This window comes from Octopus bimaculoides, unplaced genomic scaffold, assembly GCF_046866305.1.
Source record: "Octopus bimaculoides isolate indiv1 unplaced genomic scaffold, ASM4686630v1 contig214, whole genome shotgun sequence".
NCBI classification, from domain to species: domain Eukaryota; kingdom Metazoa; phylum Mollusca; class Cephalopoda; order Octopoda; family Octopodidae; genus Octopus; species Octopus bimaculoides.
Genome location: NW_028315463.1, coordinates 1 through 7,500, shown reverse-complemented (window position 1 = coordinate 7,500; position 7,500 = coordinate 1). Strand labels below are relative to the sequence as shown.

General features: G+C 64.2%; 2 non-coding genes across 2 annotated transcripts in view; both read right to left on the bottom strand.

Annotated features, from left to right (window-relative positions):
- Window positions 1-2,947, bottom strand: part of LOC149129006 (large subunit ribosomal RNA) — a 5,175-nt gene extending 2,228 nt beyond the window's left edge. Inside the window, exon 1 of the ribosomal RNA XR_016240591.1 lies at window positions 1-2,947. This exon is cut by the window's left edge and continues 2,228 nt beyond it. This is a non-coding gene — a ribosomal RNA (large subunit ribosomal RNA).
- A 489-nt stretch (window positions 2,948-3,436) lies between these two features.
- On the bottom strand, window positions 3,437-3,595 carry LOC149129005 (5.8S ribosomal RNA). The gene has a single exon (XR_016240590.1). It is a non-coding gene; the product is annotated as a 5.8S ribosomal RNA (ribosomal RNA).
- Between the last annotated feature and the right edge of the window lie 3,905 nt (window positions 3,596-7,500).

Here is a 7,500-nt window from a genome sequence, read left to right as displayed (position 1 = left end):
GTTGCCCGCCGCCACCGAAGGCGGCGCAAACGACGGCCGGAAAGGCGCCCGAGATGCCGAGTCCGACGCCAACGCTACAGCCCCGTACCGATCCGCCGCTTCGCGTGAAGACGTGTTCCGGCGCCCGCTGCAGCAGCGCGACGCCGAGCGAACGGCGAAGCAACCGCCGCGCGGGAGCGCAGCGACACACACGGCCCGACCGACCCGGTCCTCGGAGCCAATCCTTCTTCCGAAGGTACGGATCCATTTTGCCGACTTCCCTTACCTACATTGGCGCTATCGACGAGAGGCTGTACACCTTGGAGACCTGCTGCGGATGGTGGGTACGGACCGACTCGAGAGCTGCGAATCGTTACGGACCCGGATTTTCCAGGGCCGCCGAGAGCGCACCGGACGCCGCCCGAGACGCGGCGCTCTACAGGTACCATATCCGTATCTCCGGACGAGCCGATTCCACGGACGCGGTCCTTTACGAAGAAGAGAGAACTCTTCCCGGGGCTCCCGGCAACGTCTCCGGGCTCGCTTGCGTTGCCGCTGCTTCGCCCGACCGCCGGCCTCGACGACAAACGCGCTGCTAAGAGCGGCGCGCCGCGTTCCCACCGCCGGACGAGCACTCTCCGAGTTCGGGTTCGGGAATATTAACCCGATTCCCTTTCGATGCGAGGCCGGCCGCATCTGCTGCTGCTATTATATTTGCTACAACCGCTTTCGTGACGGATCCGGCGCCTTTCGTGGAAGCTTTCGCCCGCTTCTTAGGACCGACTGACCCGTGCTCGACCGCCGTTGGCACGGAACCCTTCTCCACTTCGGTCTTCGAAGGTCTCGTTCGAATATTTGCTACTACCACCGAGATCTGCACCCGCGGTCGGCTTCACCCGGGCTCGCGCCCGCGGCTTCCATGCACGCCGCGGCGCCCTCCTACTCGACCGGGCATCGGAAAGTCGCCTCGCCGGCGATCGCGCAACCTGTCGCCCGGCCGGTCCGGCATCGGTCGCTCGCTCCAGCGCCATCCATTTTCGGGGCCGGTCGATTCGGCAGGTAAGTTGTTACACACTCCTGAGCGGATTCCGACTTCCGTGGCCACCGTCCTGCTGTCTATATCGACCGACACCCTTTCGGGGATCTAATGGGCGAAGCGTAGGGCACCTTAGCCGGACGTTCGGTTCATCCCACATCACCAGTTCTGCTTACCAAAAGTGGCCCACTTGGCACCGTGCATTCGTCGCAAGAAACGCGCAAAATAATTATCATTATTCCCAACGATTCGTAAACGGCCGCCTCCGTTCGGGAGAGGAGTAGCGCGGCCCGTTTCGCCCGTTCCGAGTTCGAGAGTAGATCGAGGCCGTCAACGTCCCCGGGGCCTCCAGTCGTTCGCTTTACCGGACGGAATTGCGTGTCGTTCTCCTGCTGGCGCCAGCTATCCTGAGGGAAACTTCGGAGGGAACCAGCTACTAGACGGCTCGATTGGTCTTTCGCCCCTACACCCGGTTCCGACGATCGATTTGCACGTCAGAGGCGCTTCGGACTTCCACCAGAGTTTCCTCTGGCTTCGTCCCGACCGGGCGTGGATCGCCATCTTTCGGGTCCCCGGCCGCCTGCTACACCTGAGTCGGAGCGTGAACGCGCGCTTTCGAGCGCGAACGCGCGGGCCCGACCCGGGAACGATGCTTCGAAACGCCGCGTGTTACAAAAAAAGAAGCGAGCAGCCGCCACCACCACCGCTGATGCTGCAGCAACCGACGAGATTAGACGACGGCGGCAGCAACTGCGGCGGCTGCTGCGACAGCGGCCCAACTCCCTTCCCCCGAGCGGCGACGTGTCACGTTCTCGCTTTCGCTGTGCCGTCGGAGTTCGCAAAGTGAAAGGCTCCAACGACTCGCAGTCGACTGGGACTCCTCGGTCCGTGTTTCAAGACGGGTCGGGTAGGTTGCCGATGCTCGTCGCTGACCGGCAGCAGCGGGCGGCTTTTCGGGCGATCCCGCCGACTCCTCCAACAACCACCGCTCCTGCTGCTGTAGCACCACGCGCAAAGACGAGGAGCAAGTAGAAGAAGTAGTAGAAGAAGAAGGAGCAGGCGGGCGGCCGCGTCGCTTTCGCGACTCGCTGCGTCGTGAGTGCTGAGGGCGAGGTGCGTTAGCCCGTCTCCGTCGGTTAGCCGTGCCAGCGCTTTCGTGGAGCGACGGGCCCGGTCGAGAGAAGCGCGTGGATCCCGACGCCGGTCGGTCCCCGCGTGAACGGGTTCCGGACGCCGAGGCGCTCGTCTGCGACCTGCGGACGCCGCGCGCCTACCGGCCCGACGGGAACGGGTCGCGACGACGGATCGGAGGGGAAGTGCGTCCGATGCCGGCGCCACGGAAATCGAGCGCCGACGAGGCGGCAGACGACCGCCCGCGGAAACGAGCGGCCGCCACCGACGCGTTCGTCGGCGACGACGGCGCCTTAGGAGGCGGGGGTGAAAGTGGCAGCGGACTGAGTCCCCTCGCGATCGCGGTGAGCGGTCCTACCCGTTTACCCCTGGGCGGTTTCACGGTCTCTTGAACTCTCTCTCCAAAGTTCTTTTCAACTTTCCCTCGCGGTACTTGTCGGCTATCGGACTCGTCCCCGTATTTAGCCTTGGATGGAGCTTACCACCCGCTTTGGGCTGCGTTCCCAAGCAACCCGACTCTCGGGCCGAAAAGAAACACCGCCGATCGCCGCCGGCTCCGAATGGGCCTGGCACCCGCTCTGGGCAGCCCCGATCGAGGGGACTCCGAACCTAGCCGGGCGAAACGATCGACCGTGTACGACCCTTGCGCCACAGCTCTCGACGACCGGCGCGGCCGACGAGATTCGGCGTTGGGCTTCTCCCGGTTCACTCGCCGTTACTTAGGGAATCCCGGTTGGTTTCTTTTCCTCCGCTTAGCGATATGCTTAAGTTCGGCGGGTAGTCTCGTCCGAGTCGAGGGCAGCTTAGAAAAAAATAAAAAGTCGTCGCTGCGGCAAACCGCATTCGATTCGTCGTCGTCGTCGTCGTCGTCTTCGATGGCCTGCACGAACGCTCGCAAACGAGATCCACAGAGCGAACACCGACCGAAGATGCAGACGGCTGCGGCGGCGGCGGCAACGGCCGCCACGGAGTAATAAGAGGAGGCAACGACGGCGAGGGCGGCAGGCAGAAGAGTGCGCACGAACGGCGGACGGTGCGTTCCCTGCTGCTACTGCACATGTCGGCCGCTCCGTGGCAGGTGTCGCAGCGATGACGGTCTGGCATTGCGGGAGACGGAGGATCGAGCGGCGCGCGCTCGCTAGTCGTGCCGGAAGCAGAAGCAGTAGCGAGAACGAAAGGCGAGCTGTTCACGCTGCCCGCCCGCTTCCACGGCGCGCGCCCTTTCCTGCGACTCCCGACTCCCCGCCGCTGCTGCTGCTGCAACGGCGGACGGCTTTTTCGTGTCGTGACCGCCTCTCGACCGGACGGGGCCCCGGGACGATGGGATCCCGGGGCCGCAATGTGCGTTCGAGGTGTCGATGTTCACTGAGTCCTGCAATTCGCATCAGTTCACGCGGATAGCCGCGCTCTTCATCGACGGACGAGCCGAGTGATCCCCCGTCCAGGGTTTCGGTATTTGCTACTACTACTACTACGCCTACCAGCACTGCTGATGCTGGCCGACGCAGAGGCGAGGAAAGGAAGGAAGACGAGAGAGATATTGATGTTCGTGGAGCCGCAAAGCGTGCAGCACCGTCGGCCTAGCGCACTGTATTCGGGCGGACGCAGGCTGGGTGAAAACTGCGCGGTCGGCAGCTGCCAGAGAGAGAACGAGAAGGAAGCATAACGACTTGCGGGCTTCGTTCACCGCTGATGACGCCGCCGCTTCTACTTGCTCGTTGCTCGGCTGAGGCTGAGGCTGCACTGTTAGAGGGCCGACGATTGCGAGGGGGCCCGGCCGCGGCTTACGAAACCGGCTGGATGGCGCCGGAAAGGCGAGGAGGAGGCGACGACGACGACGACGACGGCGATGTTGGCCGGCCGACGCCAGGAAGGAAGACGAGAGAGATATTGATGTTCGTGGAGCCGCAAAGCGTGCAGCACCGTCGGCCTAGCGCACTGTATTCGGGCGGACGCAGGCTGGGTGAAAACTGCGCGGTCGGCAGCTGCCAGAGAGAGAACGAGAAGGAAGCATAACGACTTGCGGGCTTCGTTCACCGCTGATGACGCCGCCGCTTCTACTTGCTCGTTGCTCGGCTGAGGCTGAGGCTGCACTGTTAGAGGGCCGACGATTGCGAGGGGGCCCGGCCGCGGCTTACGAAACCGGCTGGATGGCGCCGGAAAGGCGAGGAGGAGGCGACGACGACGACGACGACGGCGATGTTGGCCGGCCGACGCCAGGAAGGAAGACGAGAGAGATATTGATGTTCGTGGAGCCGCAAAGCGTGCAGCACCGTCGGCCTAGCGCACTGTATTCGGGCGGACGCAGGCTGGGTGAAAACTGCGCGGTCGGCAGCTGCCAGAGAGAGAACGAGAAGGAAGCATAACGACTTGCGGGCTTCGTTCACCGCTGATGACGCCGCCGCTTCTACTTGCTCGTTGCTCGGCTGAGGCTGAGGCTGCACTGTTAGAGGGCCGACGATTGCGAGGGGGCCCGGCCGCGGCTTACGAAACCGGCTGGATGGCGCCGGAAAGGCGAGGAGGAGGCGACGACGACGACGGCGATGTTGGCCGGCCGACGCCAGGAAGGAAGACGAGAGAGATATTGATGTTCGTGGAGCCGCAAAGCGTGCAGCACCGTCGGCCTAGCGCACTGTATTCGGGCGGACGCAGGCTGGGTGAAAACTGCGCGGTCGGCAGCTGCCAGAGAGAGAACGAGAAGGAAGCATAACGACTTGCGGGCTTCGTTCACCGCTGATGACGCCGCCGCTTCTACTTGCTCGTTGCTCGTTGCTCGGCTGAGGCTGCACTGTTAGAGGGCCGACGATTGCGAGGGGGCCCGGCCGCGGCTTACGAAACCGGCTGGATGGCGCCGGAAAGGCGAGGAGGAGGCGACGACGACGACGACGACGGCGATGTTGGCCGGCCGACGCCAGGAAGGAAGACGAGAGAGATATTGATGTTCGTGGAGCCGCAAAGCGTGCAGCACCGTCGGCCTAGCGCACTGTATTCGGGCGGACGCAGGCTGGGTGAAAACTGCGCGGTCGGCAGCTGCCAGAGAGAGAACGAGAAGGAAGCATAACGACTTGCGGGCTTCGTTCACCGCTGATGACGCCGCCGCTTCTACTTGCTCGTTGCTCGGCTGAGGCTGAGGCTGCACTGTTAGAGGGCCGACGATTGCGAGGGGGCCCGGCCGCGGCTTACGAAACCGGCTGGATGGCGCCGGAAAGGCGAGGAGGAGGCGACGACGACGACGACGACGGCGATGTTGGCCGGCCGACGCCAGGAAGGAAGACGAGAGAGATATTGATGTTCGTGGAGCCGCAAAGCGTGCAGCACCGTCGGCCTAGCGCACTGTATTCGGGCGGACGCAGGCTGGGTGAAAACTGCGCGGTCGGCAGCTGCCAGAGAGAGAACGAGAAGGAAGCATAACGACTTGCGGGCTTCGTTCACCGCTGATGACGCCGCCGCTTCTACTTGCTCGTTGCTCGGCTGAGGCTGAGGCTGCACTGTTAGAGGGCCGACGATTGCGAGGGGGCCCGGCCGCGGCTTACGAAACCGGCTGGATGGCGCCGGAAAGGCGAGGAGGAGGCGACGACGACGACGACGACGGCGATGTTGGCCGGCCGACGCCAGGAAGGAAGACGAGAGAGATATTGATGTTCGTGGAGCCGCAAAGCGTGCAGCACCGTCGGCCTAGCGCACTGTATTCGGGCGGACGCAGGCTGGGTGAAAACTGCGCGGTCGGCAGCTGCCAGAGAGAGAACGAGAAGGAAGCATAACGACTTGCGGGCTTCGTTCACCGCTGATGACGCCGCCGCTTCTACTTGCTCGTTGCTCGGCTGAGGCTGAGGCTGCACTGTTAGAGGGCCGACGATTGCGAGGGGGCCCGGCCGCGGCTTACGAAACCGGCTGGATGGCGCCGGAAAGGCGAGGAGGAGGCGACGGCGACGACGGCGATGTTGGCCGGCCGACGCCAGGAAGGAAGACGAGAGAGATATTGATGTTCGTGGAGCCGCAAAGCGTGCAGCACCGTCGGCCTAGCGCACTGTATTCGGGCGGACGCAGGCTGGGTGAAAACTGCGCGGTCGGCAGCTGCCAGAGAGAGAACGAGAAGGAAGCATAACGACTTGCGGGCTTCGTTCACCGCTGATGACGCCGCCGCTTCTACTTGCTCGTTGCTCGGCTGAGGCTGAGGCTGCACTGTTAGAGGGCCGACGATTGCGAGGGGGCCCGGCCGCGGCTTACGAAACCGGCTGGATGGCGCCGGAAAGGCGAGGAGGAGGCGACGGCGACGACGGCGATGTTGGCCGGCCGACGCCAGGAAGGAAGACGAGAGAGATATTGATGTTCGTGGAGCCGCAAAGCGTGCAGCACCGTCGGCCTAGCGCACTGTATTCGGGCGGACGCAGGCTGGGTGAAAACTGCGCGGTCGGCAGCTGCCAGAGAGAGAACGAGAAGGAAGCATAACGACAGCGGAAACGATTTGCGGGCTTCGTTCACCGCTGATGACGCCGCCGCCGCTTCTACTTGCTCGTTGCTCGGCTGAGGCTGCACTGTTAGAGGGCCGACGATTGCGAGGGGGCCCGGCCGCGGCTTACGAAACCGGCTGGATGGCGAGAGAGATATTGAGGTTCGGCGGAAGAATCGTGGACGCGCCGGCCGTGTAGAATCAATCGAGCGGCGGGTTAAGCGGGTCCGACCGTCAGCAGAAAGGAGAGGCGAGGACATCCCTTCCGGTCGGAGTGCTTGGCGTAGGCGAGGAAGAGGAGGAGGAGGAGGATACCGATCGGTCGATGGTGACAGCACGAACAGGCGGGCAGGCGGCTGTCGGCGGGCGAACGAGCGAATCTGACGCGGCGCGGGGCGCGGAACGACGGCGTCAGTCGAGGGCGAGGGGCTCGTTACGAGGCGGCGGGCGGGTGGTCGGCGGAAGAATCGTGGACGCGCCGGCCGTGTAGAATCAATCGAGCGGCGGGTTAAGCGGGTCCGACCGTCAGCAGAAAGGAGAGGCGAGGACATCCCTTCCGGTCGGAGTGCTTGGCGTAGGCGTGGAAGAGGAGGAGGAGGATACCGATCGGTCGATGGTGACAGCACGAACAGGCGGGCAGGCGGCTGTCGGCGGGCGAACGAGCGAGCGAATCTGACGCGGCGCGGGGCGCGGAACGACGGCGTCAGCGAGGGCGAGGGGCTCGTTACGAGGCGGCGGGCGGGTGGTCGGCGGAAGAATCGTGGACGCGCCGGCCGTGTAGAATCAATCGAGCGGCGGGTTAAGCGGGTCCGACCGTCAGCAGAAAGGAGAGGCGAGGACATCCCTTCCGGTCGGAGTGCTTGGCGTAGGCGAGGAAGAGGAGGAGGAGGAGGATACCGATCGG